This window comes from Vicia villosa, unplaced genomic scaffold (assembly GCF_029867415.1).
Source record: "Vicia villosa cultivar HV-30 ecotype Madison, WI unplaced genomic scaffold, Vvil1.0 scaffold8, whole genome shotgun sequence".
Taxonomy (NCBI): Eukaryota; Viridiplantae; Streptophyta; class Magnoliopsida; order Fabales; family Fabaceae; genus Vicia; species Vicia villosa.
This window is the reverse complement of record NW_026706811.1, coordinates 307,330-322,470: the sequence shown is the minus strand read 5'-3', so window position 1 is coordinate 322,470 and position 15,141 is coordinate 307,330. Positions and strand designations below refer to the sequence as shown.

The 15,141-nt window shown below is 38.4% G+C and overlaps 1 long non-coding RNA gene across 1 annotated transcript; it reads right to left on the bottom strand.

The window, feature by feature from the left end:
- Positions 1–12,977: 12,977 nt before the first annotated feature.
- On the bottom strand, positions 12,978–13,606 carry LOC131643200 (uncharacterized). The gene is made up of 3 exons (XR_009296157.1): positions 13,530–13,606; positions 13,144–13,196; positions 12,978–13,029 (listed from the first exon to the last, which is right to left on the bottom strand). It is a non-coding gene; the product is annotated as an uncharacterized LOC131643200 (long non-coding RNA).
- Between the last annotated feature and the right edge of the window lie 1,535 nt (positions 13,607–15,141).

The window sequence follows — 15,141 nt, the reverse complement described above, 5'->3', positions numbered from 1 at the left end:
CAAATACCAGCAGTTGGAAGAACGCATGAAAGCTATGGAGATACAAAAAATACCTGGTTTAGACTTCAAAGATCTTGGACTCGTCTCAGATATTGTTATCCCTCCAAAATTCAAAGTTCCTGTCTTTGCAAAGTATGATGGAGTTTCTTGCCCAAAACTACATCTGAGGTCCTATGTGAGGAAGATACTACCTCATACAGCAGATAACAAATTATGGATTCATTTCTTCCAGGAAAGTCTGTAGGGTACACAACTCGAGTGGTACTACCAACTGGAAAGTGCAAAAGTTCACACCTGGGAAGATCTGGCTGCTGCTTTCTACAAACAGTATCAATACAACGCTGACCTTGCACCAACCCGTACTCAACTACGGGGCATGTCTATGGCACCAAAAGAAAGTTTCAAAGGGTATGCACAAAAGTGGAGAGATCTGGCTGGAAGGGTTAAACCACCCTTATCTGATCGCGAGCTGGTCGACATGTTTATGGGCACTTTAACTGGCCCTTTCTACAGTCATTTGCTGGGAAGCTCATCATCAGGTTTCACTGACCTGATATTAACTGGAGAGCGTGTCGAAAGCGGTATTCAAAATGGAAAAATTCAAATAGGCTCCTCCTCTAGTACTACAAAAAGGCCCATCAGTGGGAGAAATGAAGTCAATACAATGCATAGTCAGAAAGGTCGCAAAAGTGAGCATCACCAATCTGTAGGGGCTGTTCTGATCTCTGCATCTGCACCTCAAAAAGATCAACCGCCGAAGTATACGCGTCGACCAGATACACCAAGAAGAAATTTCACCAGAATCAATATGCCAATCTCTCAAGCATTGCAGCATTTGTTAAAAGCAAATCTGATCACATTGAAAGACCCTCCAAAGAATGTCAACACTTCCTCTCCAAGTTATCGCTCCGATGCAACATGTGCATACCATTCTAACTGTCCAGGACATGACGCAGATCACTGTTGGGCCCTGAAAAATAAAATACAAGACATGATAGATGCTGGGGAAATTGAGTTCGATCCTCCAGAGAATCCAAATGTCATCACTTCACCTATGCCAAAGCACGACAAGACCATTAATGCTATCATAGACACTGTTTATATCTATGATGTGAGAGAATTGTCAACTCCGCTCCTTGAAGTCAAAAGAAAGCTAATACGAGCTGGTTTCTTTTCAGGTTGTGACCCTGATTGCTTTTATTGTGCACACCTACCCAATGGCTGTGAGAATCTAAAAATAGGAATTCAAAAGTGGATGGATCGCCGTATCATTATGTTTGAAAGGCTCCCTTCTATGGACGATTTATGCGAAGTTTTTGCAAATGGGATGAGAATAGAGGACGTCTCAGTGGTTTCTAACATACCATTGAAAATCCCTACCAAAACTCCTTTCAAAATTTCTGCTACACCCAGAGTGGCATCTGTAATCATCACCAGTCCGGCTCCATTTCCATACTCCTCAGACAAAGCTGTCCCGTGGAGTTATGACACTAATGTTTATGTCCATGGAGTTAAACAAGATACCCTGACTGAAGAGGCCATGAATTTTACTACTACAACTGTCGATAATATTGAGGGTACTAGTAAGATTACGAGAAGTGGAAGGATATTTTCACCAGAAATTTCTCCAAATCTTGCTACTAATCCAGTTCAGGTCCCAATTCCTAATCAAGATATCAATGCTCGAGGCAAGGAGCCACTAGTTGAACCAGTTCACGTACCGGTGGAAGTCACTGTTGAAGATCCATCGAGGCAAGAAATGGAGGAAATATTGAAAATCATCTGCAAAAGTGATTATAATATTGTCGAACAACTGGGGCAAACTGCTTCAAAAATCTCAATGCTGTCTCTGCTAAAGTATTCAGAAGCTCATGCCAAGGCCCTGATGAAGTTCCTGAAAGCTGCACATGTACCACAGGAGATTTCAGTCGATCAATTTGAAAATTGTGTTGCCAATCTAACAGTGAATAACGGTCTCGGTTTCTCTGATGCTGATTTAACCCCTGCTGGGAAAAATCACAATAAAGCCCTGCACATCTCCATTGAATGTAACGGCACCACTTTGTCTCATGTGCTGGTGGACAACGGTTCCTCTTTGAACGTGTTACCAAAAGCAGTACTGGAAAAACTTGACTTCGAAGGAATTGTGTTACAACCAAGCGATGTTGTGGTAAGAGCCTTCGACGGGTCAATAAGAACAGTGTACGGAAAAGTGAAGCTCCCAATCAGAGTGGGCTCTCAGATCTTTGATTCTACCTTCTACATAATGGAAATTCACCCAGCATATTCCTGTTTACTAGGACGCCCTTGGATACATGGGGAAAATGCTGTAACTTCTACCCTACATCAGAAGTTAAAGTATCCGGTAAAAGGCAAGGTTGTCACAGTTTATGGCGAAGAAGAATATGTGGTTAGCCACCTGAGCAACTCCAAGTATGTTGAGATGGATGGAGAATTCATCGAAACTCCCTGCCAATCTTTTGAGGTGGTCCCTCCAGATGTCTCTACTGCCAAACATATTTCTGCTACTCCTGCTACAAAAGTAACTCCAACTATGGCTTCTCTCAAAGATGCCAAAGCTGTGATCGAAGAAGGTGGTTGCACAGTATGGGGACAGCTCCTCGATGTACCTTACAAGTTCGATAAGCTAGGTCTGGGCTATGCTAATGGAAATCAAAAGAACGATCAAAGTCCTCATTCTGGAGGATTAATGTCACATTTCATCAGCCAAGGAGTGAATGCTATTGAAGATGATGGAGTGTGTTTGAATCATATTATTCAGCAATATCCAAATGAAATTCCACCTGTTTCCATGGAAGTTTAGGATACTTTGGGAGAACCAAGCGGCGAGTATGATTTTCTAGTAAAGTACACTGCACCTCAGAGTTCTTTTATTGCCATGGAAGACATTGCCCCAACTGGATGGGGTGATCAGTTTGAAGATTGCAAAAGTTTCACAAGTTCCATCACTGAGCAATACCAAAGTCCACCTAGTCCAAAAGAAGTCTGGGATACACTAGGAGAACCAAGTGGTAAGTATGACTATATGGCGAAGTATTCTGCTCCCCTGAGCTCGCAGATCGCTATTGAAGACATCACCCCAACTGGATGGGACAACCATTTCAAAGAAAATATGACATTCACAAGCCCTGTCGCTCCTAAAGAAGTCTAGGAAACACCAAATAACGAGAATGATTTCCTGACACAGTACACTGCTCCCCAGAATGCACAAGTCTCCCTCAAAGACATCATTCCAACTGGATGGGACGATCTTATCGGGTACCTCGCTCAGCCCACAGAGGTATCTCAGCCTGGGCTCTCGTATCCAGCAGAGTATCTTGCTCATCCCGAAGGATCAACAACTCATTTCCCCACTAAAGAAATCAATGTTGTGGAAGACGAAGAAGACAACTGCAACTGGATACTCCCTGCTCACAACAATGGATTGAACAACTGGGAAGCTGAGGATGTGATCTCCTTTGATCAGGAGTAAATGCAATTTCCTATTTTCGTTGTTTATATGTGCAAAGATAAAAATGGTTCCTGTACTATCGAACCATGAACTTAAAAGCCAGGTGCCTTGCCCGAAGCACACTGGTCCTTTTTATAAGGGTTTGTCATATCATGATCATGTTCATTCAATAAAATCATGGGACGTTTGCATATTCAAAATTTTGTGATCCTTTTTCTTTCTTTACTTTATTCATTTTCAAATAGCTATGTGTTCTTACACACACCCACATAATAAATGCAGATTCACATTCACTATGGATCCTGTTAATAACGATTCTGCTATTGCCAGTCATGACTTTGAAAATCCGATCTACCAAACTGAGGACGAAAGTGAGGAAGATTGTGAAGTACCAAGGGAACTTGCAAGGCTATTAGAACAAGAGGAAAAGACTATACAGCCGCATGAAGAACCAATTGAAGTTATCAACTTGGGCAGTGACGAAGAAAAGAAAGAAGTCAAGATAGGGGCTGATCTAGAAGACAGTGTCAAGCAAAGACTGATTCAAATGTTACAAGACTACGTTGAGATATTCGCCTGGTCCTATGAAGATATGCCCGGCCTTGACACGGATATTGTGGTTCATCGCCTGCCGATCAAAGAAGGTAGCACTCCAGTTAAGCAGAAACTGCGGAGAAGTAGACCCGATATGTCCAAGAAGATCAAAGACGAGGTTGAGAAGCAATTCAATGCTGGATTTCTAAAAGTTGTGAGTTATCCTCCATGGATAGCTAACATCGTGCATGTGCCTAAAAAAGACGGGAAAGTCAGAATGTGTGTAGACTACAGAGATTTGAATCGGGCAAGCCCCAAAGATGATTTCCCTTTACCTCACATCGATGTACTGGTTGACAATACTGCACAATGCAAGGTATTCTCCTTTATGGATGGATTCTCAGGGTACAATCAAATCAAGATGGCGCCCGAAGACATGGAAAAAACAACCTTCACAACACCCTAGGGAACCTTTTGTTACAAAGTAATGCCCTTTGGTTTAAAGAACGCAGGAGCAACATATCAGCGTGCAATGGTAGCTCTGTTCCATGATATGATTCATCAAGAAATAGAGGTTTATGTCGATGATATGATTGCAAAGTCCAACACCGAAGAAGAACATATGGGTCATCTGCACAAGCTGTTTGACAGACTCAAGAAGTACAGGTTGCGACTAAATCCGAACAAGTGTACCTTTGGAGTAAGATCCGGTAAACTCTTAGGTTTCATCGTCAGCAGCAAAGGTATTGAAGTTGATCCCGCCAAGGTCAAAGCCATTCAAGAAATGCCCATACCCCGTACCGAGAAACAAGTCAGAGGATTCTTGGGACGTCTGAACTACATAGCCAGATTTATTGCCCACATGACTACTACTTGTGTGCCGATCTTCAAACTTTTGAAGAAAGATCAAGTGGGAAGATGGAATGAAAAATGCCAATTAGCCTTTGATAAAATCAAAGAATATCTCCAAAAACCACCAATCTTGTTACCTCCAGTGGAAGGAAGACCTCTGATAATGTACCTGACAGTGTTAGAAGATTCAATGGGGTGTGTACTGGGGCAACATGACGAGTCTGGCCGAAAGGAGCATGCAATCTACTATCTTAGCAAAAAGTTTACCGATTGTGAAACAAGATACTCACTACTCGAGAAAACTTGCTGTGCCTTAACATGGGCGGCTCGCCGACTAAGGCAGTATATGCTAAACCATACCACTTTCTTGATCTCCAAAATGGATCCTATCAAGTATGTGTTCGAAAAACCTGCTCTCTCTGGAAGAATAGTAAGATGGCAAATGATCTTAACAGAGTATGACATCCAGTACACTTCACAAAAAGCGATCAAAGGAAGTGTGGTAGCTAATCATCTGGCTCATCAAGCAGTGGATGATTATCAAGCGTTGAACTTTGACTTCCCAGATGAAGACATTATGCTAGTTACTGACTACGAACAACCAGGACCGGAGGAAGGACCCGGGCCAGGATCCCGGTGGACTATGGTTTTTGATGGAGCTTCTAATGCACTTGGCAATGGCATCGGAGCTGTGATCATTTCTCCTACAGGAGGTCATACACCATTCACTGCCAGATTATGCTTCAACTGCACTAACAATATAGCCGAATATGAAGCATGTTATCTGGGTCTCAAAGCTGCAATTGATCTAAGAATCAAGTTCCTGGAGGTCTACGGAGACTCGGCGCTTGTAATTTATCAAGTCAAAGAGGAATGGGACACGAAGCACCCGAATCTAATTCCATACAAAGAATATGTGCTGAGTTTGATTCCCTACTTTGAAGAAATCACTTTTGAACATATCCCGCGCAAAGAAAATCAACTAGCTGATGCTTTAGCTACCATGTCATCTATGTTCAAAGTCAGGTGGGACAATGAGGCGCCGATGATCACCATTTATAGACGAGATGAACCAGCCTATTGCAATGAGATCAATACCGAAGGAGTGGAAGAAAAACCATGGTTCCATGAAGTAAAAAGATATCTCGAAGCTCAGGAGTACCCTGAAGGGGCATCCATTAACGATAGAAAGTTTCTAAGAAGATTTGCTGCTAAATTCTTTCTAAGTAATGGAATCTTGTACAAACTCAACCATGACTCGACTTTACTTCGTTGTGTGAACAAGAAGGAAGCAGGACAGATTATGGAAGACATACATGATGGTGCTTTTGGTACTCATTCAAGTGGACATACAATGGCTAAAAAGATCTTAAGAGTAGGTTATTACTGGTCTACCATGGAGACAGACTGCCATCGTCACTCCAGAACTTGTCACAAATGCCAGATATATGCCGACAAAGTACATGTACCTCCAGTCCCGTTAAACGTCCTGACGGCCCCTTGGCCTTTTGCAATGTGGGGTATTGATATGATTGGAGAAATCAAGCCTACTGCCTCCAACGGACATCGTTTTATCCTGGTCGCTATCGATTACTTCACCAAATGGGTAGAAGCAGCTTCATTTGCTTCTGTCACCAAGAACGTGGTGGCCCGATTTATCAAGCACAATCTCATTTGTCGGTATGGCATCCCTGAAAGGATCATCACAGACAATGGCACAAATTTAAATAACAGAATGATTACTGAACTCTGCACACAGTTCCAGATCAAACATCATAATTCCTCTCCATATCGACCAAAGATGAATGGCGCCGTGGAAGCTGCCAACAAGAACATTAAGAAAATCATACAAAAGATGACAGTAACCTACAAAGACTGGCATGAGATGTTACCTTTTGTTCTTCATGGTTATCGCACATCAGCGCGTACTTCAACAGGGGCAACTCCATTCTCCTTAGTCTTTGGTATGGAGGCAGTTCTTCCAATTGAAATTCAGATTCCTTCCCTAAGGATTATGAAAGAAGTCGATCTAGACAAAGACGATTGGATTCAGACTCAGTTGGACCAGATAAATTTGGTTGATGAGAAGAGGCTTGCAGCTATTTGTCATGGTCAGTTGTACCAGAAACGTATGATCAAAGCCTTCAACAAGAAAGTCAAAAGTCAGGCATATCAAACCGGTGATTTGGTTGTCAAACGCATCATCTTACCACAAGGTGACCCCAGAGGCATGTGGACTCCCACTTATGAGGGACCATTTGTAATCAAGAAAATATTCTCCGGCGGAGCCATGTTGCTTACCACTATGGATGGCGAGGATTTCCCACACCCTGTAAATGCGGACATAGTCAAAAAATACTTCGCTTAAAAGCTCGCTAAGTTGAAAACCCGAAAGGGCGACTTAGGCAAAAAAAATGATGAGCAACTCGGTGGATTGAAAACCTGAAAGGGCGATACAGGCAAAAGTTAGAGACTAAAAAATAAATAATTATCCTGGTAGGCTGAAAACCTGAAAAAGCAGCCTAGGCAAAAGTTAGGGAATAAAGCGTACGACTATGTCCCGTTTGGCTACCTACTCACCTTCAAGGTTCAACACATCAAAGGCACCAATCAGTCCAATCACTTTCTTCCAACAAGTGAGGGATGAGATATTCAAAGACAGATTAGCAATAGCAGAGTTGAAACTTGACTGGATTATTTTCACATAGCTATTTCTCTTTATAAGTACTTTTCAAAGCTTTATGACAATTTCCTACTACTAGGATTTTTGTCTCCTTGTACTAATCCGCCTATTATGGCTCTCTTTCAAAATCAATGCAGCTCATGCTCAAAATCAATGTTTTCACTTTTTTCTGTTTTTGAATACGTAAACGTCCCAATGATAATTTTGAATGAACATATGCATATGACTGATGTTTATAAGAAAAACAGGAATAGTATTCAGGTAATGTCCCAATCATCTGGACATCGTCCCGAAACAAGCTTCAGAAGAAAATTCCCTAACAGAGACGTATTTCTCAGCAAATTCCTCAATGAGATTTTTTCTCTCCAACAAAGTGATTCGAGAAATCTTATTCCCCAGCAAGGCTTTTCAAGAGCACTATCCCCAGAAGGTGTGGTCTCCACACCAAGGCTTGGTCAAATAGTGCATCGGAGAATTACACATCTTTCTTATTCCACTCAAAGGGCATCAAAAATCAGAACTTTCAAATTACCTTCATCCCCAAGCAGTAGTCAAAGATCCCTCAACAGAGTACTCTGGTCCGTGAGGAATTTCCCCAGCTAAGTGTACTCGGACAAGATAGCAAAGATCATCAACGATCACAATGCCTTCACTTCCAAAATAACAAACAGGGATTTATTTTCCCAACCAGAAGATTGATACGCTCTAAACTGCATAAGTCATGTCCATACATCATACATCATGCGCATATTCATACACAACATATAATGTTTCACGACAAACACATACATAACATGCACATTTCTCATTTAGTTTGAGAATCTCAACATATACATTACATGCATCATAACATTGCATGTCACTAACTTGATTTTTTCAGGTGGACAAATATCCTCATAAAAGTTGTTCTCAATTACATGCAGTGTTCCCCTGGATTCTATTTAGACAAGCATTCCTCTCAGATATAATCAAACCAAAGATTCATTCTGAAGAAATCACTTTCCAAATCACCTATCAACTCAAAAACAAGCAACACAGATCTAAGCGGATATCTCAGACGGTTCCTTAAGACGATCAACCTACAGATCTAAAGCGGATACCTAAGACGGTTCCACAACGATCAACCTTCAAAGATCTAAAGCTGATACCTCAGACGGTTCCACAACGATCAACCTTCAAAGATCTAAAGCTGATACCTCAGACGGTTCCACATAGATCAACTTTCAAAATCTAAAGCGGAAAAACTTTAGACAATTCCGTAACGATCAACCTCCTAGACTTAAAGCGGTAACCTCGGACGGTTCCGAAACGGTCAATGCAGAGGTTTTCAAATCTGTCATCAAGATATAATCAATGGATTCATTCTGATGAACAAACCATCAACACATTTTCCAGATGGCATCTGAAAGCCCATCTCAGGTAATGTCTCGATCTGCCAGCAACATTTCTCAGACAACATTCAAAGACAAATTCCAGCATCACTTCCGGTGGAGGTAAGTGCAAATTTTCAGGGCATCTAAATATTCAATCATCTTCTACCTTCAGATTCCAATCAGGTTTAAGAAGATTGAATAGGGGCAACTGTTATACCTCAAAATTTGCCCGCATCTTTTTCAAAAAAAGAAGACAACAGACTTCTGTCTAAAAATTGGGAGTTTCATATAATCTTGGATTTTATTTCACAAATATCCTGATTTTTATGAATACTCGGTTTTTTAGAATTTTTTTTATACGGTATTTTGGTTCGCTGTTGAATTTATTCTTACACAAACGCCAATGACTGTTTATCACTTCACACACACTGTTTATTTGAGATTTATTTACAGATAAATAGTACTGACGCAATTGGTACAGAATTAAATTTTTTGCAGGCGCAGAGTCCGGGGATTCAGACTGTACTGGTAACGACTAGTTGACAGTCAAACCCGCTGACAGCACGATTCTCCGTGTTTTGTACCATCAATCAAATCAATCTTTTGCATTTAAAAATTCCAAGATTTTTGTTCTAGAAGTCTTCTGATAATCACATGATCAGCAGAGACTCAGCACTGCACAAAAATCAGGTACGCTTAACTGTCTCCTACACAAACAGTCCCTAACTAGGGTTTTTTGTTTTTTTTCAGGAGAACAAGTTTTTTTTGAGACCTCAAATGGATTTCATGGACCTCCATATATCTCAAAGTACCACCATACAAATTTTCAAACTTCAATTCGCTCAGACGCACAGTCAGCAGCTCAAACAGTCAACAGACGACCAGTTTGACCGAAAAGTCAACAGACAGCCAAAAATGAAATTTTTTGTCAACATCCATATTTTGTCAAAAGATTCATCATTTGATCATTGGTTGATCATAATTCATCAAGAAAAGATCAAAAATCAGCAAAACCCTAAGTTTCAAAATTAGGGTTTTCTCCTAAAAAGTCAACTGAACTTTGACTGACCATAACTCTCTCCTTGTTCATTCAAAAAATTCCAACCAAAGCTTGTTTTGAAGGAAATTCAACTATCTTTAAAATGCAATTGATCCCATGGTCATTGGATTCACCATTTGAAAAATATGAGCTCAGACATTACAGGTCATTTTCAAAGTCAACAAAAAGTGGTTTTTTGTCAAAGGCCATAACATCAAGATAACTTCTCCAAATTAAAAATTTTTTCCAAAGTGGCTTGTAGAGGACATCTTGAGGTTTCTAAAAAGTACAAGAACTCCTTCATATGATAAAAATTGAGGGATTTATGCCTTGTTGAAGTTGGCCATATTTTGGGAAAATGCATGAAATCAACATTGATCAAAAATGTTTTTTTTTCCAAAAGGGGCCAAGTTTTCATGATCCAAACATGATTCTAACAATGCTAAGGGCCTCCCACGACCAACCTAAGGCCCATAGCATTTTTATTTCTTTTTTGGTTTAATTTTATTACATTTAAAGTTAAATTGAAAAAGAAATGGTGAAGGATAATGATACAATGATTGATTCTTAAGCTAAAGCCACCAAGAATGATTCAACTCTGCAGCAAGAGAAGGTACATAGCAGGCCTAGGGCAAGAGGGTGAAGAAAAATCAAGCCATGGTTGCTTGAATTCAAAGCTTTACATTATTTAAAAAGTCAAAAATTCAAAGGCACTTAATGCTTGTTAGATTAAGATTTAAGCACCTCCATGGCCTATAAATGGAGTAGAACACTTCAGTAACAAAGGAGACACGAATTCTGAACAAACTCATGCTTGTAACACTCTTGTAACAACTTGAAATATTCAAGGAAATTTAAATTTCGAATTTTGAGTTTAAGCCATTCTCAATCCAAACTAAACACTCAAACACGTTCCTCAAACATCCCTGAACATAACCAAATCAATTTCCAGTCTCAAAACCCCTCGAATCAATACTCAGAAGTCACGGTTTGTTCAAACAAAAACTTACCAAAATCTCATCATACACGCATATTTAGCACGATGTAATCATATATTTGAACTTGGTTTGATGTTCTGATCGTTTCTGGATAATTAATTTAAGTTTGGTCACGTATCCATGAAGATACCATTTTAGGGTTCTTGAACTCTATTTTGGGGTTTTTCGTTAGAGGCAAAATTAGACAAAAATAATGGCATGTTTGAATTCAGTGGATCATGGCAAATAGAATGGACAGGTCGCGAAATTTTTTTGTGCATGTTTACCCCTATTCGCTATTTTGCAGGGATGAAGCGCACCTATTACAGCGTTTTTTGGCAAAAACGCTGTTAAAAGTGGAGGCTGGAGGTAGAAGACGAAGACGTGGCGCATCCCTACTAGCCAGAGCGCGCGCGTTTTTATTTTTTTAAATTCTCTGATTCAGTGCTTTGCAGGTGATACACGTGCCATGCTCCTCAAAATCTGAACCATCAGATCAACTTACCAGCTCATCCAACGCTTATCACACGCAAGTCCATACTATGGACTCTTCAGCTAGCCACACATGATCCAGATTTAATATATTTATATATTTTCCATTTTATTTCATTTTCTTTGCAAAATTAATTTAAAATAGTTTCAAAAATCAAAAAAATACAAAAAAAATATTTCTAGGTTGATAAAATAATATATTATTTTTTGACATAAAAATATTTTATTTTTCTTCATAATTTAAATATTTTGCATAATTAATTAGATAATATGTGTATATTTATCTTTTAATTATTTTTAACCCATCAAAAAATCAGAAAAAATATATTAAATTAAGTTTATATATTATAAGCTAATTTTGTTCATATTTAGAATATTTTTCTCTTCAAGTTTAAATATATGTGTATAATTATTTGTATAATTATATGTTAATTTAACTTAATAATTTCCAAAACAACTTCAAAAAAATCCAAAAAAAATTAGTTTTGTTTTAAAATTAATTAACAAGCAATATGAACATATTTTAGACTTAATTTTTTAGGTTTAAATTTTATTTCTACCTTTTTCTCATTTTAATTAAATTAATTATGCATTAATTCTAATTAAAATCAACCATACAAAAAATCCAAAAATACTTCCTTTTATCTTATTGCAATTTAAATTCATAGATAAGTGTATAGGTTGTCAAAATCATGTAAATAGCGTAGTTTACATTTCCCGCACAATCGATGTAATAGCGTAGATTTACTTTCCGCATTTTACATTCCCGCACTTTAAATTCCGTACATATAAAACTGCATGTATGCCAAGAATAACAACTGAAGCGTTAGATCACTAACTTCAAAGATAAAAATATCTGAATCAAAACACAATCACACTTGCACCTCTTAGGGTAATCCCTCTGTTACTCTTTTCAAAATCAATTCTACTGTTTCAAATACAAATCCCAACTTTTGTTTACATCCGGTCAAAGGAGAATTTTCTAAAAGAAATAGGAAAGGACCTTATGAACTTAGGGTAGATCTCCTAATTGCTTGCTCAAATCAAAACAAAACAACAAATGTCTCATATATCATTGTTTTTCAAAATAAAACTTTCAAAAAAGACAATACTTGGTATATATCCAAACAAGGATCATTACGAAGTTAAAGCTCTTTTTTTCAAGACATCTTTCGAAAGATAAAACACTTTGTATACATCCGCACAAGGATCATTACAAAGTCAATTTACAAAATGAATTTTAAAACCACATACAAGCATTTCAAGACAAGACAAATGATTCAAACAAGTGAGCTAAGCAATTAAGAGCCCATGGATAACCATGGATACAAAGGGGTGCTAATACCTTCCCTTTGTATAACCTACCCCCGAACCCAAAATCTCTTAAAGGTCTTTTTTCTGTTTCTTTTATAAACCTTTCCTTAATTGGATAAAATAAAAGTCGGTGGCGACTCTCTGATTTTCAAAACTCAAAAACAAAAGAAGAGTCAGTTCGTATCTCTCACGAGAGATATAAAAAACCGAGGGCGACACCAGCCGACAACAAAATGGACATTTAAGAAAGTGTATATAGTTGTCTGGTCCATGCTGCTATAGTTCCTCAAATCCTGGATTCATGGTAATAATGTAGTCAAAACATCAACATCACATTTCAGCTCTACATCTATCAGAATTTTACAAATTGAATTGTTTGAGTAAGTAAATAGAAAAAAAATAACTACCCATGAGGAAACACATGCCTCCAAATGCTACAAATTCCACAATCTTAGGAGGTCTAAAACATAAAACTGCTTGTTATATTTGAAAAATCAACCCAATTTTAGAATCTCATGCCCCAGTACATACTTAGGAAATTTTAGCAGGAATGTACAATGGAGAATGGTAAAGCACATGTTTTTGCATGAGATGCAGTGATAGATGATGAATGGTAGATGATGATATTTCTCTTGAACTAATAATGACCTTATTTAAGGTGTGTGGTTCTCTACTATCCACTTTAGTCCAGGAAAAGTATATGTGTCTCTAACTTGAAGGAACCTAGAAGTGAGTATTTTATTAATATTTAGTTTAACTAACTGAAATGAATCACAATATAAATATCACTTACTTTCAAAATCAAGCTTCTCTTGTCAGACTGATATGCCTTCCACGTTCTACGCACCACCGAACATATTATTAAAGAGTAGGCTTATCTTCCATAAAATTCTTCCACACTATTGCATTTTATCACTTCTAACAAAATTTTCAGATAGAAATGTTTCAAATGTTTACAACCACGAGATTATTTCAAACATATAGACAAAAACAATATCATTGTAACCAACAATTCACAGAGAACAATTCTGAATCCCTAATTTTTCATAGTCGTGCATCTTCTTCATTTTCTGAAATACCCAACTGATATGAGAGTGTAATGTTTTTAGTGAAAATGGAATGGATGAGTTTATAACCTACACTGAAATTAACAAAACACAGCTGATCGGTCACCATTTCTACTTGGTTTTGTTATGAATTCGGCACAAGATCATCAAGTTTGGTAACACTTTGAGTTGTTTTTTAAGAGTTTTCATTGATTTCCCTTTGTTTTGTTAATTAGCTTGCATTATGTTATTTAGTTTATAATCATGTCTTTTTAGATGCTTTTGATCTCTCTACTTGGTGGTTGTAGGTTAATTCTGGATCAGATGGAAAGTTCACAAGTGTTGGTGTAAAAGAAGCTGAAAATCGTGACAAGCGTGTAGTATTTTGATCATAACTAGAGCTTCGTAAATCGGAATGACGCGGTCCGGTGGCAAAATTTTGCTAACAAAAAGGGCTACAACTTTGATGTTGAAGTCAAAGCCAAATTCTGAAGTCAGAGGCTGACATGGGCTGCCCGTGTCAGATGACACGGCCGTGTCAGACCTCCTGAAGAACTCTCCCCAAAAGTGGCAGAAGCTGACACGGTCTGCCCGTGTCAGCTGACACGGCCGTGTCAACTGTGCGGGACAGAAATTCTGATTTTTCAGTTTTGTTATTTTTAAAGTACCAGGGGCATTTTGGGTGATTTGTCTGGGACCTGAAAACCTAGAACAAATTAAAAGTGATTTTGAGAGAATGGAGAAGAACTTTTTTGCATCATACGATAGAATTCAGAAAAAGGAGAAGATAACTTCATCAAGGGTTTCGGAGACGGAGAGATTCAACGGTGGACACCATTGAAGATCAAAGTTCCCAATTATCTTTGTAATGTCTAAATTCTTTGCTTTGTGTTTCTTGAATATTATGAGAGGCTAAACCCCCCAATGCTAGGGGGTGGTCCTGATTTGGTTTATGTAATGACTCTGAATTCTTGATTTCATCAATACATTGTGTCATACCCCAATTTTTGACCCTAAGATCATATATCATTCATATCCCAATCATTAATCAAGAGCTTCACTTGGAAGTTTTGTTTGTGGTGTTGCACTCACCTCATCAATAAGAGGGACCATCAAGCACCATTGATTGTTTATCTTGTATGCATATTATACTAACCCAAATACCAAAAATATTGCTTTGTTTCTTTGTAGGCTTTTGTTTTGTAGGTACCAAGCCAAGACATGCAATAAACAAGGCATTTTCCACATTTTGGACTGATAAAATCGATTTCCCTCTTGGGTAAATCGATTTCCCTACAGCAATTTTCAACAAAATCACATTCTGGACAGCATGAAATCGATTTTCCTCCTGGGTAAATC